Source organism: Coregonus clupeaformis, chromosome 23, assembly GCF_020615455.1.
Source record: "Coregonus clupeaformis isolate EN_2021a chromosome 23, ASM2061545v1, whole genome shotgun sequence".
Lineage (NCBI taxonomy): Eukaryota > Metazoa > Chordata > Actinopteri > Salmoniformes > Salmonidae > Coregonus > Coregonus clupeaformis.
Genome location: NC_059214.1, coordinates 46980240 through 47004197, shown reverse-complemented (window position 1 = coordinate 47004197; position 23958 = coordinate 46980240).

Here is a 23958-nt window from a genome sequence, read left to right as displayed (position 1 = left end):
CGTCTTTCCCGGGTATTTTACAGCTTGTTTCTAGCATAAAGCATTTCGGACCAAAGAGAGAAGGTCACAAGTGCTAGGGCCATCTACTTGAACCGCTACCTGTCTTCCCAGTTGCTTTGTGTGTGAACTGCTGACCGCTCATAACTTGCAGATGATTGTTAACACATCAACCAGGATTACGGGGGCGGGGCAGTTTGTGACTGTTGTTGTTTTGGTAATCAGTGGCTGTATTGGAGGGGGAGGGGTTTCTCCTCTCCTAGGCGACCAGGGAGGTGTGCTCTTCACCTGTTCAAGGCAATTAGCAATTAGTATTAGTACTTCAATCTCCCCTGTTTTCTCAGCGGCAGCTGTAAACTGCGGTCGTGTCTGCAGTGGTCTCGTCGCAAAACTAAGACTGTCACCGAAAACAAAGACGGTTCTGCCGAGTTGTTCTGCGGAGTTGTTCAAGGAAGGAAAGAGAGGAAGGCTCCACACCACTCTCTCACTTTAGTATCTTACCTAGTTATTTATGATGATCTAATTTAGCTCTTTTGTAGCTTTGGCAACTACGTGTGTGTTTTCTGTACTTGTTCTCTCCTCTCCCTGTAGGCTTTACAGATGCTCCCCACCCGTTGGTTGCAACCCTTCTAATTTAGTGTACACTGCGCGCACAACCCATGTGGAATTCCTGGTCTCTGGCAGCGTTTGGAACTGCCGATCTGCGGTCAAGAACGTCGAGTTCATCTCAGCCTATACTACACTTCAGTCCCTTGACGTTTTGGCCCTGACGGAGACATGGATCACCCCAGAGAACACTGCTACTCCAGCTGCTCTCTCTTCATCTGACTATGTTTTCACTCATAGTCCGAGAGCATCTGGTCGTCGTGGTGATGGCACAGGGCTACTCATTTCTCTTAAGTGGAGATTTTCTATTTTCTCCCTCTCTCACCTGTCCATCTCCCCATTTGAATTCCATGCTGTCACTGTCACTCAAGCTTAACATTATTGTCATCTATCGCCCACCAGGTATCCTTAGAGTTCCTCAATGAGCTTGACACCTTGATAAGCTAATTTCCTGACGACGTCTCACCGCTCTTCTTACTTGGCGACTTCAACCTCCTGACATCTGCCTTTGATTAATTTATTTCCAATGTTAACTTTCCCCTCCTTGCTTCTTTTGACCTCACACTTTCCCAGTCCCCTCACACTCACAAGGCAGGCAATACGCTTGACCTCATCTTTACTAGAGGCTGTTCGCCTACTAATATCACTGCAGCCCCCCTCCAGGTCTCTGATCACTACTTTGTTTCCTCACCGGTCTCCCTCTCCTCCAACCCTAACTACTCAGCCCCTACCCAGATGGTCATGGGGACGTCGTCGCAATCTCCGCTCTTTCTCTCCCTCCACTCTCTCCTCTTCTATCCTATCACCTCTCCCTTCTGCTAAATCTTTCTCCCTCCTGTCTCCTGATTCTGCCTCTTTGACCCTACTCACCTCCCTTTCCGCATCCAATGACTCGCACTGTCCCCTTTCCTCCCGGCCGGCTCGGCCCTCCCCTCCCCTGATGCTCCCTGGCTGAGTGACTCATTGTGAGCTAACAGAACAGGGCTGCGGGCAGCTGAGCGAAAATGGAGGAAAATTAAACTTCCAGAGGACCTATCATCCTTTTACTCCCTCCTCTCTACCTTCTCTTCCTCTGTGTCCACTGCTAAAGCCACTTTCTATCTTAAGCTAACAAAGGTTAGGCCTGTGCTTTTTGCCATTTTCTTTAATAAATGGTAGGCCTATGGCCTCTCATACCCCCTCAATTTGTAGTCTTGGTTTTTAATTTAACAGCCCTTCACTGACACAGAGGGAGGCTATTTAAAGAGTGTACGTTCTGTTGAGGAATTGACCGACAAATCTATGGATATAGCAGCCTATAGCCTAATTTCATCTGTCAAACAGGTAGAGCTATCTCTTATTTCTTAGATAGGAAGAAATAGACTCCAACACAAAGCCCTCTTGTTGTTAAAGTCTAATTAAAATGAAGACCGTTCAAATGAATTATGTCTACTCGAATTTGCCTACTTTCAGCACCATGAGCTGTCCATTTCTGATTGATTGTGCCGCAACTGCTGATTCAAGTTTCAGGACCACAATGTAAGTTACTCGAATCTGGCTTATTGTGAGGTCAATAACTCTGATAAATACATCATGGGAAAGAAATATATTGTTTTTTATAATATAATATAATATTATTTATTATATTGTTTTTAATAAAATCAATTATATTATTAGCAAATGATCAAAGTTGACCTCCAGTCCTCCTTCTCATCTTTGCGCTCTCCTTCTCAAACTGAACAGAACATAGACTATAGGATAGACTTCACGCAAGATAGTGAATTTTTTGGATTAGACGTAATTTTACATTTACATTACATTTACATTTTAGTCATTTAGCAGACGCTCTTATCCAGAGCGACTTACAGGAGCAATTAGGGTTAAGTGCCTTGCTCAAGGGCACATTTACGTCATTTAGCAGACGCTCTTATCCAGAGCGACTCACAAATTGGTGCATTCACCCTATAGCCAGTGGGATAACCACTTTACAAATTTTTTTTGGGGGGGTAGAAGGATTACTTTATCCTATCCCAGGTATTCCTTAAAGAGGTGGGGTTTCAAATGTCTCCGGAAGGTGGTGAGTGACTCCGCTGTCCTGGCGTCGTGAGGGAGCTTGTTCCACCATTGGGGTGCCAGAGCAGCGAACAGTTTTGACTGGGCTGAGCGGGAACTATGCTTCCGCAGAGGAAGGGAGCCAGCAGGCCAGAGGTGGATGAACGCAATGCCCTCGTTTGGGTGTAGGGACTGATCAGAGCCCGAAGGTACAGAGGTGCCGTTCCCCTCACTGCTCCATAGGCAAGCACCATGGTCTTGTAACGGATGCGAGCTTCAACTGGAAGCCAGTGGAGTGTGCGGAGGAGGGGGGTGACGTGAGAGAACTTGGGAAGGTTGAACACCAGACGGGCTACGGCGTTCTGGATGAGTTGTAGGGGTTTAATGGCACAGGCAGGGAGGCCAGCCAACAGCGAGTTGCAGTAATCCAGACGGGAGATGACAAGTGCCTGGATTAGGACCTGTGCCGCTTCCTGTGTAAGGCAGGGTCGTACTCTCCGAATGTTGTAGAGCATGAACCTGCAGGGAGCGGGTCACCGCCTTGATGTTAGCGGAGAACGACAGGGTGTTGTCCAGGGTCACGCCAAGGCTCTTCGCACTCTGGGAGGAGGACACAACGGAGTTGTCAACCGTGATGGCGAGATCATGGAACGGGCAGTCCTTCCCCGGGAGGAAGAGCAGCTCCGTCTTGCCAGGGTTCAGCTTGAGGTGGTGATCCGTCATCCATACTGATATGTCTGCCAGACATGCAGAGATGCGATTCGCCACCTGGTTATCAGAAGGGGGAAAGGAGAAGATTAGTTGTGTATCGTCAGCGTAGCAATGATAGGAGAGGCCATGTGAGGATATGACAGAGCCAAGTGACTTGGTGTATAGGGAGAAAAGGAGAGGGCCTAGAACTGAGCCCTGGGGGACACCAGTGGTGAGAGCACGTGGTGCGGAGACAGCTTCTCGCCACGCCACTTGGTAGGAGCGACCGGTCAGGTAGGACGCAATCCAGGAGTGAGCCGCGCCGGAGATGCCCAGCTCGGAGAGGGTGGAGAGGAGGATCTGATGGTTCACAGTATCAAAGGCAGCAGACAGGTCTAGAAGGACAAGAGCAGAGGAGAGAGAGTTAGCTTTAGCAGTGCGGAGAGCCTCCGTGACACAGAGAAGAGCAGTCTAAGTTGAATGACCAGTCCTGAAACCTGACTGGTTTGGATCAAGAAGGTCATTCTGAGAGAGATAGCAAGAGAGTTGGCTAAAGACGGCACGCTCAATAGTTTTGGAAAGAAAAGAAAGAAGGGATACTGGTCTGTAGATGTTGACATCAGTGGGATCGAGTGTTGGTTTTTTGAGAAGGGGAGCAACTCTCGCTCTCTTGAAGACGGAAGGGACATGGCCAGCGGTCAAGGATGAGTTGATCAGCGAGGTGAGGTAGGGGAGAAGGTCACCGGAGATGGTCTGGAGAAGAGAGGAGGGGATGGGGTCAAGCGGGCAAGTTGTTGGGCGGCCTGCAGTCACAAGTCGCAGGATTTTATCTGGAGAGAGAGGGGAGAAAGAAGTCAAAGCATAGGGTAGGGCAGTGTGAGTAGGACCAGCAGTGTCATTAGACTTAACAAACGAGGATCGGATGTCGTCAACCTTCTTTTTTCAAAGTGGTTGACGAAGTCATCCACAGAGAGAGAGGAGGGGGGGAGGGGGGGAGGATTCAGGAGGGAGGAAAATGTGGCAAAGAGCTTCCTAGGGTTAGAGGCAGATGCTTGGAATTTAGAGTGGTAGAAAGTGGCCTTAGCAGCAGAAACAGATGAAGAAAATGTAGAGAGGAGGGAGTGAAAAGATGCCAGGTCGGCAGGGGAGTTTAGTTTTCTTCCATTTCCGCTCCGCTGCCCGGAGCTCTGTTCTGTGAGCTCGCAATGAGTCATCAAGCCACGGAGCTGGAGGGGAGGACCGAGCCGGCCGGGAGGATAGGGGACACAGAGAGTCAAAGGATGCAGAAAGGGAGGAGAGGAGGGTTGAGGAGGCAGAATCAGGAGATTGGAGGGAGAAGGATTGAGCAGAGGGAAGAGATGATAGGATGGAAGAGGAGAGAGTAGTGGGAGAGAGAGAGCGAAGGTTGCGGCGGCGCATTACCATCTGTGTAGGGGCAGAGTGAGTAGTGTTGGAGGAGAGCGAGAGAGAAAAGGAAACAAAGTAGTGGTCGGAGACATGGAGGGGAGTTGCAGTGAGATTAGTAGAAGAGCAGCATCTAGTAAAGATGAGGTCAAGTGTATTGCCTGCCTTGTGAGTAGGGGGGGACGGTGAGAGGGTGAGGTCAAAAGAGGAGAGGAGTGGAAAGAAGGAGGCAGAGAGAAATGAGTCAAATGTGGACATAGGGAGGTTGAAATCCCCCAAAACTGTGAGGGGTGAGCCATCCTCAGGAAAGGAACTTATCAAGGCGTCAAGCTCATTGATGAACTCTCCAAGGGAACCTGGAGGGCGATAGATGACAAGGATATTAAGCTTAAATGGGCTAGTGACTGTGACAGCATGGAATTCAAATGAGGAGATAGACAGGTGGGTTAGGGGAAAAATTGAGAATGTCCACTTGGGAGAGATGAGGATTCCTGTGCCACCACCCCTCTGACCAGATGCTCTCGGGGGTATGCGAGAACACATGGTCAGACGAGGAGAGAGCAGTAGGAGTAGCAGTGTTTTCAGTGGTAATCCATGTTTCCGTCAGCGCCAGGAAGTCGAGGGACTGGAGGTTAGCATAGGCTGGGATGAAGTCAGCTTTGTTGGCAGCAGAACGGCAGTTCCAGAGGCTGCCTGAGACCTGGAACTCCAGGTGTGGGGTGCGTGCAGGGACCACCAGGTTAGAGAGGCAGCAGCCACGCGGTGTGAGGCGTTTGTGTAGCCTGTGCAGAGAGGAGAGAACAGGGATAGGCAGAGGCATAGTTGACAGGCTGTAGCAAATGGCTACAATAATGCAGAGGAGATCGGAATGAAATGAACTAAACATCTGGAAGAGGAGAGAGCAGGGCCTCCCTCACCAAAACTTCCACCTCAGAAACTATAATTGTTTCACTGAACCACCCGAACAAAAACTCTCCCAACTTCCACCTATAGAAATCAGAATTGTTGTGAACCACAGCGGTTCAATGTTTAAAGGAGTAGACTCAACCCACTTTATTCAGCTAGCTAACTATGACACCATAGCTAACTAGCATGCTAGCATCCAATAACACACAGTTTAGCACCAACACTTGGTCACAACAAACCACCAATAGTGTGTTAACACACTAAGCAGATAATTCGTGTCCGTGTCTAGTTCCTTTCATAACGCAGCAATAATTAAACGTTGGCTAGCTTAGCACAAATATATTGTATTTAGCTGCCACAGTACAGCACACAATGGCTACTGTGTTGACTCTGTTCGAAAAACGGCTAGCTAGAAAAACTAATCATAAATTAGTTTTGGAAGAAGCCTTTGAGTCTCCTCCTGAACTGCCAACGTAGCCCTACACAGTACAGCCATTGGTTAGGCAGCACACAAAGTTTTGATCAGCAAGAGCAGAGCAGGCCGGGGCTCAGGGTTGGAATATCCATTGCAGTGTGTAATGCAGCCCAGTTTTATTTACACCATCCCAGCAGCTATCTTAGAAATATAACTTTGCTCTGTGCTTCTCCAAGCATGCACTTCATTTGATTGAGACAACACTAAATAGCCTATAGGTGCACTTGATATTACACGCCAAGTGGATAATCAGAGATGAGGGGTGGCATCTGGTACACATCGATATATAGCCTAATAAGCAACTAATACTAAAACACATTTCATCAATTACTAATTATATGACCCTCCCCTGGACTAGATTAAAAAATAAATAAACCCTCCCCTTGACTGAAATGTAAAAAGCATGACCCTCCCCCATTTTCCTCCAGGTACCAATTCTGTGCATTTCTATCCATCCCTTATAGGTCAGTATGGATCAGGTTATATGGGTCAGGTTTGATTGATTGATTTTATTTGCCAGTTAAAAAACACATATACACAGTAAATATATTTTAAAAACATGACAGGAATATCACAATGTCAGATTTACTTCCATTGTGGTCCCTAAATTCCATGGTGCAAAAACATTACAACATTAGGCTACGCTACACTGTAAAATACAAATCCTGCTGTTTTTACAGTGATTTACTGGCAGCCAGTTACCTGTAAGTTACTGGAAAAAATAATAATACAGTATGTTACCGTAAATTCCAAAGGCTCTTTGGTTTAACTGTTAAACCAACGTTTCTTTGGAATTTACGGTAACATACTGGAAAGTTTCTTTGGAATTTACGGTAACATACTGGAAAATTTCTTTGGAGTTGCTGTGGTAGTTTGTTCCACTCAACAGCGTCGGTATATAAAAGGTATTCTTACCAGATAGACTCTTAATTTTTAAGCAGACAATATCAGAGTCTCTGGCTCTAGCGTTGTGTTAGTGGACATCACTAACATACAGTCGTGGTCAAAAGTTTTGAGAATTACACAAATACAAATTTTCACAAAGTCTGCTGCCTCAGTTTTGATGATGGCAATTTGCATATACTCCAGAATGTCATGAAGAGTGATCAGATGAATTGCAATTAATTGCAAAGTCCCTCTTTGCCATGAAAATGAACTTAATCGCCCCAAAAAATGTCCACTGTATTTCAGCCCTGCCACAAAAGGACCAGCTGCCATCATGTCAGTGATTCTCTTGTTAACACTGGTGAGAATCTTGACGAGGACAAGGCTGGAGATCACTCTGTCATGCTGATTGAGTTAGAATAACAGACTGGAAGCTTTAAAGGGAGGGTGGTGCTTGAAATCATTGTTCTTCCTCTGTTAACCATGGTTACCTGCAAGGAATGATGTCGTGCTTGCTGCTGGTGACTCTCAGTTCCACCTCTACGCAGACGACACCATTTTGTATACATCTGGCCCTTCATTGGACACTGTGTTAACAAACCTCCAAACAAGCTTCAATGCCCTACAACACTCCTTCCGTGGCCTCCAACTGCTCTTAAACGCTAGTAAAACTAAATGCATGCTCTTCAATCGAACGCTGCTGTCACCCGCCTGCCCGACTAGAATAACTACTCTCGGCGGCTCTGACTTAGAATATGTGGACAACTACAAATACCTAGGTGTCTGGTTAGACTGTAAACTCTCCTTCCAGACTCACATTAAGCATCTCCAATCCAAAGTTAAATCTAGAATCTGCTTCCTATTTTGCAACAAAGCCTCCTTCACTCATGCTGCTAAACATGCCCTCGTAAAACTGACTGTCCTACCGATCCTTGACTTCGGCGATGTCATTTACAAAATAGCTTCCAACACTCTACTCAGCAAATTGGATGTAGTCTATCACAGTGCCATCCGTTTTGTCACCAAAGCCCCATATACTACCGACCTTTTTGACCTGTACGCTCTCGTTGGCTGGCCCTCACTACATATTCGTCGCTAAACCCACTGGCTCCAGGTCATCTATAAATCCCTTCTAGGCAAATCCCCGCCTTATCTTAGCTCATTGGTCACCATAGCAACACCCACCCGTAGTATGCATTCCAGCAGGTATATCTCACTGGTCATCCCCAAAGCCAACACCTCCTTCGGTCGCCATTCCTTCCAGTTCTCTGCTGCAAATGACTGGTACGAACTGCAAAAATCTCTGAAGCTGGAGACACTTATCTCCCTCACTAACTTTAAGCATCAGTTGTCAGAGCAGTTTACCGATCACTGCACCTGTCCACAGCCCATCTGTAATTAGCCCACCCAACTACCTCATCCCCATATTGTTATTTACATTGTTATTTATTTTTGCTCATTTGCACCCCAGTATCTCTATTTGCACTTCATCTTCTGCACATCTCTCACTCCAGTGTTAATACTAAATTATAATTGTAATTATTTTGCACTATGGCCTATTTATTGCCTTACCTCCATAACTTACTACATTTGCACACACTGTATATATATTTTCTATTGTGTTATTGACGTTTTGTTTATTTCATATGTAACTCTGTGTTGTTGTTTTTATCGCACTGCTTTGCTTTATCTTGGCCAGGTCACAGTTGTAAATGAGAACTTGTTCTCAACTGGGTTACCTGGTTAAATAAAGGTTACATATATATTCTCCCAACCATCCAAGAACAGTTTGGTGATGACCAATGCCTTTTCCATTATGATGATAACTATGTGGCTCGGGATCAAAACATCGACATTTTGGGTCCATGGCCAGGAAACTCCCCAGACCTTAATCCCATTGAGAACTTGTGGTTGATCCTCAAGAGACGGGTGGACAAACCAAAAACCCACAAATTCTGACAAACTCCAAGTATTGATTATGCAAGAATGGGCTGCCATCAGTCAGGATGTGGCCCAGAAGTTAATTGACAGCATGCCAGGGCGGATTGCAGAGGTCTTGAAAAAGAAGGGTCAACACTGCAAATATTGACTCTTTGCATAAACTTAATGTAATTGTCAATAAAAGCCTTTGACACTTATGAAATGCTTGTAATTATACTTCAGTATACCATAGTAACATCTGACAAAAATATCTCATAACACTGTAGCAGCGAACTTTGTGAAGACCAATATTTGTGTCATTCTCAAAACTTTTGACCACGACTGTAAGTCAAATATTTCAATAGGTACCTTGGGGCTAAGCCAGTATTAAGTAATAGGCTCTCTTATAGGTGTGTGTGTGTGTGTGTGTGTGTGTGTGTGTGTGTGTGTGTGTGTGTGTGTGTGTGTGTGTGTGTGTGTGTGTGTGTGTGTGTGTGTGTGTGTGTGTGTGTGTGTGTGTGTGTGTGATTGTATATTTCTCTGTGGGTGTTTACGTCATTTCCAAGCAATACAGAAACATGCTTGTTTTTTGGTAACTTGGTGAATTCCATCCCTCTTATGACCACAGCATTGTCCTGCTCACTTACAACGTTTATCTCTAGCAAATGATAAACAAAGAGAACGGGGTGAAAAACAAAGAATGTATAAAGACTATAAGAGAGGAATTCAACCTTTACTCGAAATATTATTTTTTAGTTATTTTCTTGAAAGCTCTGTAACTTATCCAACTTCAGTTCTCAGTTATCTTAAAATTAAAATGTTGGAACTCTCTGCAAGTCCACTGCATGACATTTTTCCACAGAAGTACAGACAAGATTTTCTAAATTTTGATATAACAACATGGGTCCATCAGCCATGATAACATTTTATGGTTTATATTTATGAAAGTGTTATTTCTGTGAAAGTTTTGTGGGCAAATCTTTCATGGCCTTGAATGGATTGAACAAGACCCGAGAAAAGAGCCCAGGCAGAAGAGGAAAAATGCATGAGAACTGTTTAAGGGAAGATAGGGAGACATTTACCATTGGCCCACAGACACATTTTTAATGGGATTGTAAATGCATTGAGTTTCAGGGGGATGCCTTTGCATTTTAAGTTCTCTAATCACTTCGGTCCATAACATGCCTGAAGAAATTCCATGATAGTCTGCATTTGTGGAAGGCACTTAACTTCTCATTCTTTTTTTTTTTTACAAAGATTAGAAATCACACGGCTTTGGAGCACAACTGGACTGATTCATGCTTCAATGGGAGATCACTTCTTTCTTTTTAAGAATTCAGAATAAATCATTTCTTTAGACTTTTTAAAGCAAGAATTTTGACACAATGTCTCCTTAACCGTGTTGTCTTTTGTTCACCTGACACGGCCCCCACCATGTCAGAGCCTCATCCCATGCCCTGCCATGTGACTGCCCCTGCCTCTGCCTCTACCAGTTTAGCCATCTGGCTGCACCTTTAGCCTTTCACTGACACCAACGTTAATCTTTAATTTTCCAGATGTTCTGTATTTGCATTGTTGTAAATACAGTGGGGAGAACAAGTATTTGATACACTGCCGATTTTGCAGGTTTTCCTACTTACAAAGCATGTAGAGGTCTGTAATTTTTATCATAGGTACACTTCAACTGTGAGAGACGGAATCTAAAACAAAAATCCAGAAATCCCGATTTTTAAGTAATTAATTTGCATTTTATTGCATCCCCAAAGAATGATGTTTCCACCTCCATGCTTCACGGTTGGGATGGTGTTCTTGGGGTTGTACTCATCCTTCTTCTTCCTCCAAACACGGCGTAGTGGAGTTTAGACCAAAAAGCTCTATTTTTGTCTCATCAGACCACATGACCTTCTCCCATTCCTCCTCTGGATCATCCAGATGGTCATTGGCAAACTTCAGACGGGCCTGGACATGCGCTGGCTTGAGCAGGGGGACCTTGCGTGCGCTGCAGGATTTTAATCCATGACAGTGTAGTGTGTTACTAATGGTTTTCTTTGAGACTGTGGTCCCAGCTCTCTTCAGGTCATTGACCAGGTCCTGCCGTGTAGTTCTGGGCTGATCCCTCACCTTCCTCATGATCATTGATACCCCACGAGGTGAGATCTTGCATGGAGCCCCAGACCGAGGGTGATTGACCGTCATCTTGAACTTCTTCCATTTTCTAATAATTGCACCAACAGTTGTTGCCTTCTCACCAAGCTGCTTGCCTATTGTCCTGTAGCCCATCCCAGCCTTGTGCAGGTCTACAATTTTATCCCTGATTTCCTTACACAGCTCTCTGGTCTTGGCTATTGTGGAGAGGTTGGAGTCTGTTTGATTGAGTGTGTGGACAGGTGTCTTTTATACAGGTAACGAGTTCAAACAGGTGCAGTTAATACAGGTAATGAGTGGAGAACAGGAGGGCTTTTTAAAGAAAAACTAACAGGTCTGTGAGAGCTGGAATTCTTACTGGTTGGTAGGTGATCAAATATTTATGTCATGCAATAAAATGCAAATTAATTACTTAAAAATCGGGATTTCTGGATTTTTGTTTTAGATTCCGTCTCTCACAGTTGAAGTGTACCTATGTTAAAAATTACAGACCTCTACATGCTTTGTAAGTAGGAAAATCTGCAAAAACAGCAGTGTATCAAATACTTGTTCTCCCCACTGTATATGTAAAAGCAGTCCAAGTAGTCATACTTGTTCTTCAGAAATAATGCCGCAATTACTCTTATGTTGCTCTTTAAGTTGCTCTTCTGACAACACACAACACATTGATGTTGGCCCGGTACGTTATATTAACAAGGTTATTGCCTTAATAGTATTACGTCATTTAATCTCAGATGAGGTAGGGGGGGTCTTTATGGTCTTATTGAAACATCATGATGATGGGGGTCACTCTAGCCTTCCTCTCAGCTGTGTCCCAAGTAACCATCAACGTCTGTTGATCCGTCTGCATAATTGCCTTGTCGTCATCGTTCTGGCAGCATTCAGACACATTTCTCCGAGGGTTTCAACCGTTGGGTTACCTGAACAAATGAATGTTGTAGTGTTTTAGTTTTTCTCTGGCTTTACTTTTTGAAGAGAGGGTTATATTCTTTATGGAAGTGGTTCCCAACTTTTTTTTAAACCGTGGCACACCTTGATGGGATATTCAATTCTGCGGCACACCTAAAAATGTCCCCAATTATTTAGTGACCTCCATCTCATCTGATCCATACTGTAAACCATCTATTTCCCCTCAACACACGTTTTTTTTTTATAGATTAAATAGTTTCTTTAAAATATTTTCATAGTTTTGATAGTTCCTTACTCATGATGGTTAATTTGTGTGTACCCCTTTAATAGCATCCCGCGAATCTCTGCCTCGAATGATACAAATGTAACAACAGCCTGAGCACACAGGACTTGAAACAGTGATCCAGATGTAACCATGTGCCATTTAATGTTTTATCTGACCGCCACTAGTGCTCCCAAGTCAAAATGCCATGTGCATTCCACAGATCACAGGTATAGGTGAGTGTTAAAAAAAAATATCTAGATTATGAAAGGTTTGCAGCACACCTGAGAGTTCCTCATGGCACACGGGTGTGAAGCAGCACACCTGAGAGTTCCTCAGGGCACACGGGTGTGAAGCAGCACACCTGAGAGTTCCTCAGGGCACACAGGTGTGAAGCAGCACACCTGAGAGTTCCTCAGGGCACACAGGTGTGAAGCAGCACACCAGTTGAAAACCATTGCTCTACGGCAGGGATGGACAACCCCTTTTTTAGGCCACCGGATCAATTTCCCCCCCAAAAATAAAATTATAATAATAATAATAATAATTGGGGTTTCAACTTACTGTTGAGAGTTAGAATAGTAGAATACACAAGGTGCATAGGGCTGTATTACCGTCACACCGGAGGTCACCGGAGGTCACGAGTCATGATGGCAGTCAAATTCCATGTGACTGTTTAGTCAAGGTAATTAGGCTTCTCCGAGCTCTGATGCTGCTGATGGTCAATAGTAGCCTACCAAACTTGCTAACTGCCTGGTACTCAGCACTCTATTGTCCCTCTAATCACTCTGACATCAATGCGAATGTAGTCGAAAATCAAATCAAACACTTCATGGGAGCCCATGAGCTCATGTTGCGCAACATTTCTATAGGCTATGCAATTGCGTGAGAAAACAGAGTGATGGCCTCTATTAAAAAGAGGAGGATCCCATCAGCTTTCTATAGGCTAGCCTACTATATGTATTTCTCAACTTTGCTAATATTAAGCACATTGCTTCTCTTTAAAACAGGAGTATAGCCTACCTGGCTGGCATGAAAATGAACCATGGGAAAAGCGTCCTCCATTTGCTATTTAAGTGCATAGATAACTTTTATTTTTCACTGCCCTTGTTTTCGAGACAGGTGCATGATAATGGACCATTCTAAATCAAAACACATTTCACACATACACAAAAAAAAAAAAATCCAGAAAATCATATTGTATGATTTTTAAGTAATTAATTTGCATTTTATTGCATGACATAAGTATTTGATCACCTACCAACCAGTAAGAATTCCGGCTCTCACAGACCTGTTAGTTTTTATTTAAGAAGCCCTCCTGTTCTCCACTCATTACCTGTATTAACTGCACCTGTTTGAACTCGTTACCTGTATAAAAGACACCTGTCCACAAACTCAATCAAACAGACTCCAACCTCTCCACAATGGCCAAGACCAGAGAGCTGTGTAAGGACATAAGGGATACAATTGTAGACCTGCACAAGGCTGGGATGGGCTACAGGACAATAGGCAAGCAACTTGGTGAGAAGGCAACAACTGTTGGCGCAATTATTAGAAAATGGAAGAAGTTCAAGATGACGGTCAATCACCCTCGGTCTGGGGCTCCATGCAAGATATCACCTCATGGGGCATCAATGATCATGAGGAAGGTGAGGGATCAGCCCAGAACTACACGGCAGGACCTGGTCAATGACCTGAAGAGAGCTGGGACCACAGTCTCAAAGAAAACCATTAGTAACACACTACGCCGTCATGGATTAAAATCCTGCAGTGCACGCAAGGTCCCCCTGCTCAAGCCAGCGTAATGTCCAGGCCCGTCTGAAGTTTGCCAATGACCATCTGGATGATCCAGAGGAGGAATGGGAGAAGGTCATGTGGTCTGATGAGACAGAAATAGAGCTTTTTGGTCTAAACTCCACTCGCCGTGTTTGGAGGAAGAAGAAGGATGAGTACAACCCCAAGAACACCATCCCAACCATGAAGCATGGAGGTGGAAACATCATTCTTTGGGGACGCTTTTCTGCAAAGGGGACAGGACGACTGCACCGTATTCAGGGGAGGATGGATGGGGCCATGTATCGAGAGATCTTGGCCAACAACCTCCTTCCCTCAGTAAGAGCATTGCAGATGGGTCGTGGCTGGGTCTTCCAGCATGACAACGACGAAACACACAGCCAGGGCAACTAAGGAGTGGCTCCGTAAGAAGCATCTCAAGGTCCTGGAGTGGCCTAGCCAGTCTCCAGACCTGAACCCAATAGAAAATCTTTGGAGGGGAGCTGAAAGTCCAGTATTGCCCAGCGACAGCCCCCGAAACCTGAAGGATCTGGAGAAGGTCTGTATGGAGGAGTGGGCGAAAATCCCTGCTGCAGTGTGTGCAAACCTGGTCAAGACCTACAGGAAACGTATGATCTCTGTAATTGCAAACAAAGGTTTCTGTACCAAATATTAAGTTCTGCTTTTCTGATGTATCAAATACTTATGTCATGCAATAAAATGCAAATTAATTACTTAAAAATCATACAATGTGATTTTCTGGATTTTTGTTTTAGATTCCGTCTCTCACAGTTGAAGTGTACCTATGATAAAAATTACAGACCTCTACATGCTTTGTAAGTAGGAAAACCTGCAAAATCGGCAGTGTATCAAATACTTGTTCTCCCCACTGTATATTATTTAGTATATGTAAAGACAAGATTAAATCAAGAATAGTGTGATGGGTGACAATATTAGCCTATCACTTATTAATGATATATTATCACTTGTGAATGATGCCCAGCTTAAGGCAAACAGCTCATGCTTTTTTTGCGACTTTTTCAAATCCTAGTCGCATGTAGCCTAGCCCATAGGCCTATATGTTTTCATAAGGTTTGTATCACTACTAAGGTGGCCAAATAACTTCTTAAAATGAAGCAAATTAATCGGCTTTACAATGGGTGTAGAGCCTAACTTGCATACATACGCAGCGCGTGAGTTTCAAGTTTGGGGAAGATAATTTTGACCATAAAAATTCACCTTAGCATAATCCCATTTCTTGTCACTTTTGAGAATGGTGTTTTCCTGCTAAAGACATGGATTTTTTAAAGGGGATTACGGCCACACAAAGGGGATGCAGCCGGGAAATACGAGGCATTATCAAGCGCTTGTCAAATTGTGAATGAGAGACTGATGAAGTGTGTGCAGCCTGTGCAAAAAAACAAAGCAGAGCTCAGGCCTTTCATGCAACTTTTTCAAATCATCATTAGAGTCGCATCATGCAGCCTTAGAACGTATAAAAAAATCTAAACATATAGCCCAGCAAATGTGTTTATGTTACATAAATAACTCTAAATTAAGCATATAGGTGTACCTGTTTCTTTGTTAACCGCTCAACACAGAATAGCCGCAAATCGTTTGGAGAAAATATCATTTATATTCTATTCAGCTGTGTTCAATTGTATTCTTCATACTAGAAAATAATATAAAATAATACCGCGGAATTCTAAGCAAATCTTGTCTGCTAAATGAACTAGTGTAGCCCACAGCCATATGGCATAGCCAGATCAGGGCCTAACATAAGGACAACTCAGAGGATGCTATTCTGTTCTTCTGAAACAGACTACATTTTCTTCATATCGTGCTTCTTTAGACCTGTCACTCGGATATCATATTAAAAACGGCAAACATTTCTCTCCCCCAATGGCAAAATGTGTAGAATGGCAGCAAACTTGCTTTAAAACTCCAACATATTCTCTACGCCACATGGCAAAATAGAATGGCAGGAAATGAACTCTAAAACTACAGAAATCGCCAGCTGTCAAGAGGGGGGACGGCTGAAATGTTTTACTCGGGCGGCTCTGACTGCCTGTGTGGGTGTGGATGTGACAACCCTCAAGATGAGTTCAACATTTTTGTGCCCCCCCCCCCCCATGCTTTATGGGGTGAGATTTATCTAATGAGAATGCGTGGTAGAACAATACAATGCGATTAGCTGGGTTTTGTACTCCACATATATAAGAGGGTCCCTAGATTGTTTGTTAGAATCTCTATGAGCTTATTATGGCTGTTGAGACGCATTCATCAAAAACACGCTTTTAAACACTTGCCATAAATTCCCGTATGACTGCAGATCCCAAAAGGCAACATCAGTACTTTTTGTTCAGAAGGAGCTCTCAACTGATTAATTCAGAGATCAAAATGAAACTCTGGTGGTGTTTCTGTGTTCTCTCGGGTAGAATAGAGGGTTGTAGCGTCACAAGGGGTTCAAACCCCAAATGGAAACCATAAATTCAGAAAGGATATGATGTTTTATTGATTCTTCTCCTAGAGCCTGGAGACAATGAAGTGCTTGAATATTGAATTTATTTTTTTTCTTTGTACTGAGAGCGTATCTTCCAATGTTCAAGGTGTCTGTTAGAGGTGTCTCCACAGCGGAGATAAAACAAAGTGATATTATAGATGAGTAAGCCGACGATTCAGAGGGGAAATCCAAAGCGTTAGCGCGGTGGAGGGAGGATTTCACTGAGGATTTAGGCCAGAATTTTTACCCAAAAAGGCTCTGACATTTCTGTTTCCATCTACGCGGGCCGGCACCCTTGTCTCACTGGGCCATGGCTCAGATGGATCTGCTCTAAATTGGAGCCATGGCAAGGCCCTGGATACTTTTCAGCTGGCATTTACAAAACAATGGCTAACTGTGAACTTTAACACCTTCTCACAAAGCAACTGTCCTCCATGATGCAGAGGTTATTGATTCTGATCGCCACAAGTCTTTAGTGCCACACTCCTGACGGAAACACAATAACACTAGAAGCCACATTAACATAAAACACTGGCAGCCCACTGGTGTGGGAGAAAGTCTCAATGGAAAAGTATCTCCTGGACCTGACAGTACATTTATAGTCTGTTATCACTCATCAGGCTGTCTGGCTCCTTGGAGAATATTGTTGTTTTTGTACTTCCGATGTTACTGTGGAGAATACCATTGACAGTTATGTCAACCATTTAAAACTTTATGGTCAACCATTTTAAAATGAGCATTTGCAAATTGGAATGTACTGTTATCAAACCATGATTGTTTTTCACAAAAATGTGGATCAATAAATTAAATCAAATTGTGTTTAGCAGATGTTATAGCGGGTGTAGCGAAATGCTTGTGCTTCTAGCTCCGACAGTGCAGTAATATCTAACAAGTATTTTTATTTTTTTACATTTTAGTCATTTAGCAGACGCTCTTATCCAGAGCGACTTACAGTTAGTAAATACATCTATATATATTTTTCATACTGGTCCCCCGTGGGAATTGAACCCACAACCCTGGCGTTGCAAACGCCATGCTCTATCAACTGAGCTACATCCCTGCCGGCCATTCCCTCCCCTACCCTGGACAACGCTAGGCCAATTGTGCGCTGCCCATGAGTCTCCCGGTCGGCTGCGACAGAGCCTGGATTTGAACCAGGATCTCTAATGGCACAGCTAGCACTGTGATGCAGTGCCTTAGACCACTGCGCCACTCAGGAGACTAGTACTATCTGACAATTTCACAACATATACCCGATACACACAAATCTAAGTAAGGAATGGGATTTAAGAATATATACATGTATGGACAAGCAATGACAGAGCGACATTGACTAAGATACAGTAGAATATAATGGAAATAGAATGCAGTGTATACATTTGAGATGAATAGTGCAAGATATGTAAACGTTATTAAATAAATGTGTCTGTTGTGTGTACAGCATGAGCATGAAGAATGTACATTTGGGTCATGTTCCAAGCAGTACACCTTTCTGCTAGCATATTTTCAGACTCAGATTCAAATTCAGTGTGTTGAAGAAGTCACATGTACAGGGTTGCAGGTGTGATTGCAGTTACAGTGAAAATCTTATGCTTGGAGGCAGATTAAAGACGGTTGAGGGGGAATGTCCACAGGGGAGAGCAGGAGAAATAATGTCCAAAAAAATGCTTTAAAAAAAAAAGGTATAATCTTTATAAATGATATCCTAAATAGGACTGGTGGAGTTATGTCACACATGTAGCTAACAAAAAGAAATGGAAATGTCAGCTCTATCCAAAATGACAACCAACTGATTTCAGCATTACCGAAAAAATGGAAGAGGCAAGTGGAAGGGGGAGAAAGTAAGGACTTAAGCTCCTGAGTGGGGCAGTGGTCTAAGGCTCTGCATCGCAGTGCTAGCTGTGCCACTAGAGATCCTGGTTCGAATCCAGGCTATACCAGTTTAATTTAACGACCAAAAAAATTGACAGCTGTGGTAAATAGTTGCGATGAGATTTTCGATGTACCGATTCCATGGCACATGGTTTATGAACTGATACACAAAATGACGCTGGATTCTACAATTAGAATGTTTTAATTTAAATGATTATACAAAATTCTTGCAACCAAAAATGTTATATAAATGATATGGGGGATACAACCATCCCATGCTGTTTTGGTACTGTTCATATGTAGCTTGTTTTTGGTCGCAGAAATGCTGAAGAATTGCAACATTTACTCTGGAGCTAACTCTGCAGATAGCGCTACTGGGTGATTTGTGGGGAGTAGCATGGGGGCGGGGGGGGAGGCTAATGGTCTGATGGGTAGAAACTATTGGCCAGTCTTTCAGTTTTTGCCATGATGCTCCTGTCTTGCTCTGCGTCTGAGTGATTTAAAGCAGGAAGAAAGGGAAAAGGGAAGGTAGAAGGGGATATTTCGTCAGTTGTACAACTGAATGCATTCAACTGAAATGTGTCTTCCGCATTTAGAACAGGGGCGTGGCTTGGGTGGCTTGGGTCCCTGATGATCTTCTTGGCCTTCCTGCACACCAGGTGTTGTAGTTGTCCAGTGTGCACCCAATGCTGCACGTACCACCCTCTGTAATGCCTTGCGGTCAGCGCCGGTGGAGTTGCCATACCAGGCTGTGATGCAGCCCGACAGTATGCTCTCGGTGGTGCTCCTGTAGAACACTGTGAGGGCCCTCGGGGACAGGCCACATTTCTTCAGCCTCCTGAGGTTGAAGAGTCGCTGTCATGCCTTCTTCACTCTGGTGTCTGTGTGGTTAAACCATTTCAGCTTCTCTGAGATGTGTACACCGAGGAATTTGGCGTGTCCAGCCTGGTTACTCCTGAAGTCCACAATCAGCTCCTTTGTTTCGCTAACGTTGAGTGAGAGGTTGTTTTCCCTGCAGCGTCAGAGTGTCTACCTCCTCCCTGTACGCTGTCTCGTCGTTGTTGGTGATCAGGCCTACTAGTGTCGTGTTGTCAGTGAACTTGATGATGGAGTTGGAACTGTGTGAGGCTATGCAGTCGTGGGTATACAGAGAGTACAGGAGGGGACTGAGGACGCACCCTTGTGGGGCCCCTTTGTTGAGGATCAGTGTGGAGGAGGTATTGTTTTCTACCTTCACCACCTGGGGGGCGGCCCGTCAGGAAGTCCAGGACCCAGTTGCATAGATAGGAGTTCAGACCCAGGGCTTTGAGCTTTGTAATTTACAATTTACATTTTAGTCATTTAGCAGAAGCTCTTATCCAGAGCGACTTACAGTTAGTGAGAGTTGCATACATTTTCATACTGGCCCCCGTGGGTATCGAACCCACAACCCTGGCGTTGCAGCGCCATGCTCTACCAACTGAGCTTATAGGGCACTATGGTATTGAAGGCCGAGCTATAGTCGATGAACAACATCCTCACATACGATTTATTTTGTCCGGGTGGGTAAGGGAAGTGTGCAGTGCGATGACTTTGATTGCGTCAGGTGGTGAGACCGAATTGGAGAAGAAGCCGAGTGTGTCAATGAGGGGGGAGGAGGTGATGTGGTTTTTTGACTAGCCTCTCGAAGCACTTCATGATGACGGAAGTGAGTGCTACTGGTCTTTCAGTTCAGTTACTTTCCCCTTTCTTGGGCACAGGGATGATAGTGGATATCTTGAAGCAGGTGGGGGATAGGAGGCCTGAGCTAGGGGAGAGATTGGAAATGTCAGAGAACACAACAGCCAGCTGGGTCTGCACGTGCTCCGAATCAGGAATTAGCTGAAATATCAATAAGAAACTAAAGCAACATACCCGTGATTTGAATAATATGTGATCCACATTTATTTTGTAGGCATACTTCCCTCTTAGTGAAGCCGTCGCGCCTTAAAAATGGAACAGAAGGGAGAAATGCTGTCATCATGAAGACTTTGTTTTGCCACAGGGGTTAAAGATGTGGCTATTGCCTTCTTTTTTCTCACTGAAAGCAGCACTGTGTGAGAGGCATGAGCTTCGGAAGGAAGGAAGAGGCATGATTATGCAAATTGTCCCAAAAAAATAATCAGTAATAGCTCATGTGGAATGAAGGTGTCAACAAGGTGTTCACAATCACTGGCAGAATTAGTTAATTACACATGACACCATTTCTTCACAACACATGGCAGTATACGGTCTCACATACAGGAGAGGATATTACATTGCCAGACTCCAGAATTGGAAGATAATCTGCTCTGAAAAAGAAGCTTCATCACTGGTCACAGACGTCAGTTCAACGTCTAGTTGTGATTGACAGTTCACCCTGTCATTGGATTTAGGTTAAAGGTTGGGTGAAAAAAAAGTACTGGAATAGCCCTGACGTCGACATGACTTTTTTGCAAATCCAATCAGATTTTAGAATCCGTTTTCAACGTCATCACATTTAATTGCCGTGGGCGAAACAAACGTAGATTCAACCAGTTTTAGCCCAGTGAGTTGGTAGTGTTACTGCATTGCAGTTACTGTATTAAGAAAGAGAAATGTTGATCTTCCAGTTCACTAGAGGACTTTAATCCATAAAGATAATTGTAGCTTTGCTCTAGATATTACTGTTTACATGAGAATGTGTGATCTTTCAACTTCCTGTTTTGGTTTTAGTTTGAGCTATTTTCATGTCCTACTCCAGGAGAATATTACTGTTGTCTTGTCCTACTCCAGGAGAATATTACTTGTTACGTCATGTCCTACTCCAGAGAATATTGCTGTTGTCATGTCCTACTCCAGGAGAATATTACTGTTGTCTTGTCCTACTCCAGGAGAATATAACTGTTGTCATGTCCTACTCCAGGAGAATATAATCGTTGTCATGTCCTACTCCAGGAGAATTGATAACTGTTAGTCAGTGTCCTACTCAGGAGAATATAACTGTTGGGTCTTGTCCAACTCCAGGAGAATATAACTGTTGTCATGTCCTACTCAGGAGGAATATTACTGTTGTCATGTCCTACTCAGGAGAGAATATTATGTTGTCATGTCCCTACTCCAGGAGAATATTACTGTTGTCACAAGTCCTACTCAGGAGAATATTACTGTTATGTCATGTCCTACTCCAGGAGAATATAACTAGTGTCTTGTCCTACTCAGGAGAATATAACTGTTGTCATGTCCTACTCCAGGAGATTACTGTTGTCATGTCCTACTCCAGGAGAATGAGATCATCGGTACATAATAATAATAATAATATGCCATTTAGCAGACGCTTTTATCCAGCGACATACGTCATGCGTGCATACATTTTGTGTATGGTGGTCCCGGGGTTGAAACCACTACCTTGGCATTACAAGCGCAGGGTGCTCTTACCAGCTGAGCTACAGAGGACCACATGAGAGTTATTCCTTATTTGCCTCAGCTACATTTATGAAGTGAATAAAATAGCCATGGTTAAAGGGTTGAAACACTGTCTAGAGTAAGTATATAGATAACGATTATTTCAATCACCAGACAATAGAAATTGTATTTTTCCCAGTGTGTGATATCTCCCCCTGCTAGGGAAGTGCAGCCTAGTGGTTAAGAGTGTTGAGTCAGTAACCTGAAAGGATGCTGGTTTGAATTCCCGAGCCGACTAGGTGCAAAAAAATCTGTTGTCTATGTTTGAGCAAGGCAGTACTTAACCCTAACTGCTCCTGTAAATAATAACTCTGGGATAGGGCATCTTCACAAATAAGCTCAATGGTAAATAACTAAAACGCAAAAAGGGTCTGTATCCAGTTATAGAAAGAAATTAGTCTTGTATGCCATAGGTGAATGTACTTTATCACCATGGAGAACAAAGTACAAGGAGCCCTAGTGTTTTGGTTTTGGGGTCTCCCGAGTACTAGCTCTGGGGTGCGAGTGACAGGGCTGAGTGCTGACACAATTATGGGCGCGAGACCAAGTATTTGGAGGAGCTTATGAGCGACACTTCAACTCTGGCAAAAGCAGGAGGGTTGGGGGTGGGGGGGGAGTCTATACGTTTTTTTTCTTCTTCTTGCATTTGCCCAAGATGAATGGTTTTTTCAGATTCAAGAAAGTACATGGCTGAAATACAAAGATTGTCTCATCTATCAGAGCCTAGAAGAGTGAGAGAAATAATCTATGGCTGTGTGGACGTGGAAGCTGTTGTCTCTGATTAGACCCAGGGCCAGTTAATACGCTCCAGGGTTTTGCAGCGTAAACATCAATCCTCTACTCTCCCCTCAAAGCCTTTTTGAACCACGGGAGACACTTTTTGACTGCAAGCTCTGTTTTAATAAAGATTCTCTCAGAAAGTAGCTTAACACATGTTATTGAACATTTAATGCAACCTTCGGTTGTTTTTGTCATGGCGGATTGCGATCAAGATGGAAAAACAAACGTTCAGCATCACCAATGTCTCCAGTTTCACAACATTGCAGGCAGGCTGCAAGATCCATCGGCTTCCAAACATGAGCTGTCAACAGAACTGTCAGATAGTGAGTGAAGATGTGGATTGGGCTGAAAGGGGAAAAAAACATTTGGAAAAGGGCCCTCTGAGTGTCACGATTCCTCCGAGGCCTGCCTCTCCTTGTTCGGGCAGGCTTCGGCTTCGTGTCACTGGGCCTTCTAGCCACTGCCGCTCCTATTTTCATCATTCAATTGGTTTTGTCTTGTTTTTCCACACACACCTGGTTCATATCCCCTCATCAGTCTCCGATAATGGTATTCCCTCTGCTCCCTCCATGTCTTTTTGTGTTATTGTTTCCATGTGGAGGTGTTGTAGAACATGTGAGCATTGTGTACTTTATCGCCGGGATATTCACCCGTGTGTTTTGGTTTTTCCCAGTGTGCCGGGTCTAAGTCACACTGCTTGTTGTAGTTGTTTTACGCATTGCTCGAACAAGCTGTATTGAATAAACCGTTATTCTGGGATTTACACCTCCTGCCAAATCACCCGTTACCCCGACAGAGAGAAAAAAATCACTCTAAACGTGGAATATAGAAAATTCTGGTGATGCATTTTCAAATGAAGTTCTGGCGGCCTGCTAAACACACAGTTGAAAGAAACGTAATCAATTAAATGCTGAGAGAGAGAGAGAGAGAGAAATGGAAAGCTTTTATAATGGTTTTCAAGGCACCAGATATCTTTCTTAATTTTTATGTGCGGTTTTATGTGCATCCAAAGTATAAAATTGACCTCAGTTTTCTGTGGTGATAAGAGGTAAAACACCAAATTCCAATAACTGTCAGTTGAACATTAAATCAAACTGGCATCTCTCTTAAAAAGGCTGGGCCATGAAAAATTAACAGGCAGATTTTGGAGGAGCCTTGGAAGTGCATTTTTTTTTCAATCCTTTCTGTGTAGCTGGTGTGATTCACATGCAATAGAATTACTTTGGTTTGTGCTTAACACTACTGGGTTTTGATAACCTAAGTTTTTCATACTGATCATTCAATGTTTATAACCAAGTCTGGAAAGATTCTTCGAGCAACCAAGTTCTTATTTGGATGTTCCAAGAATAGATTTCGTTA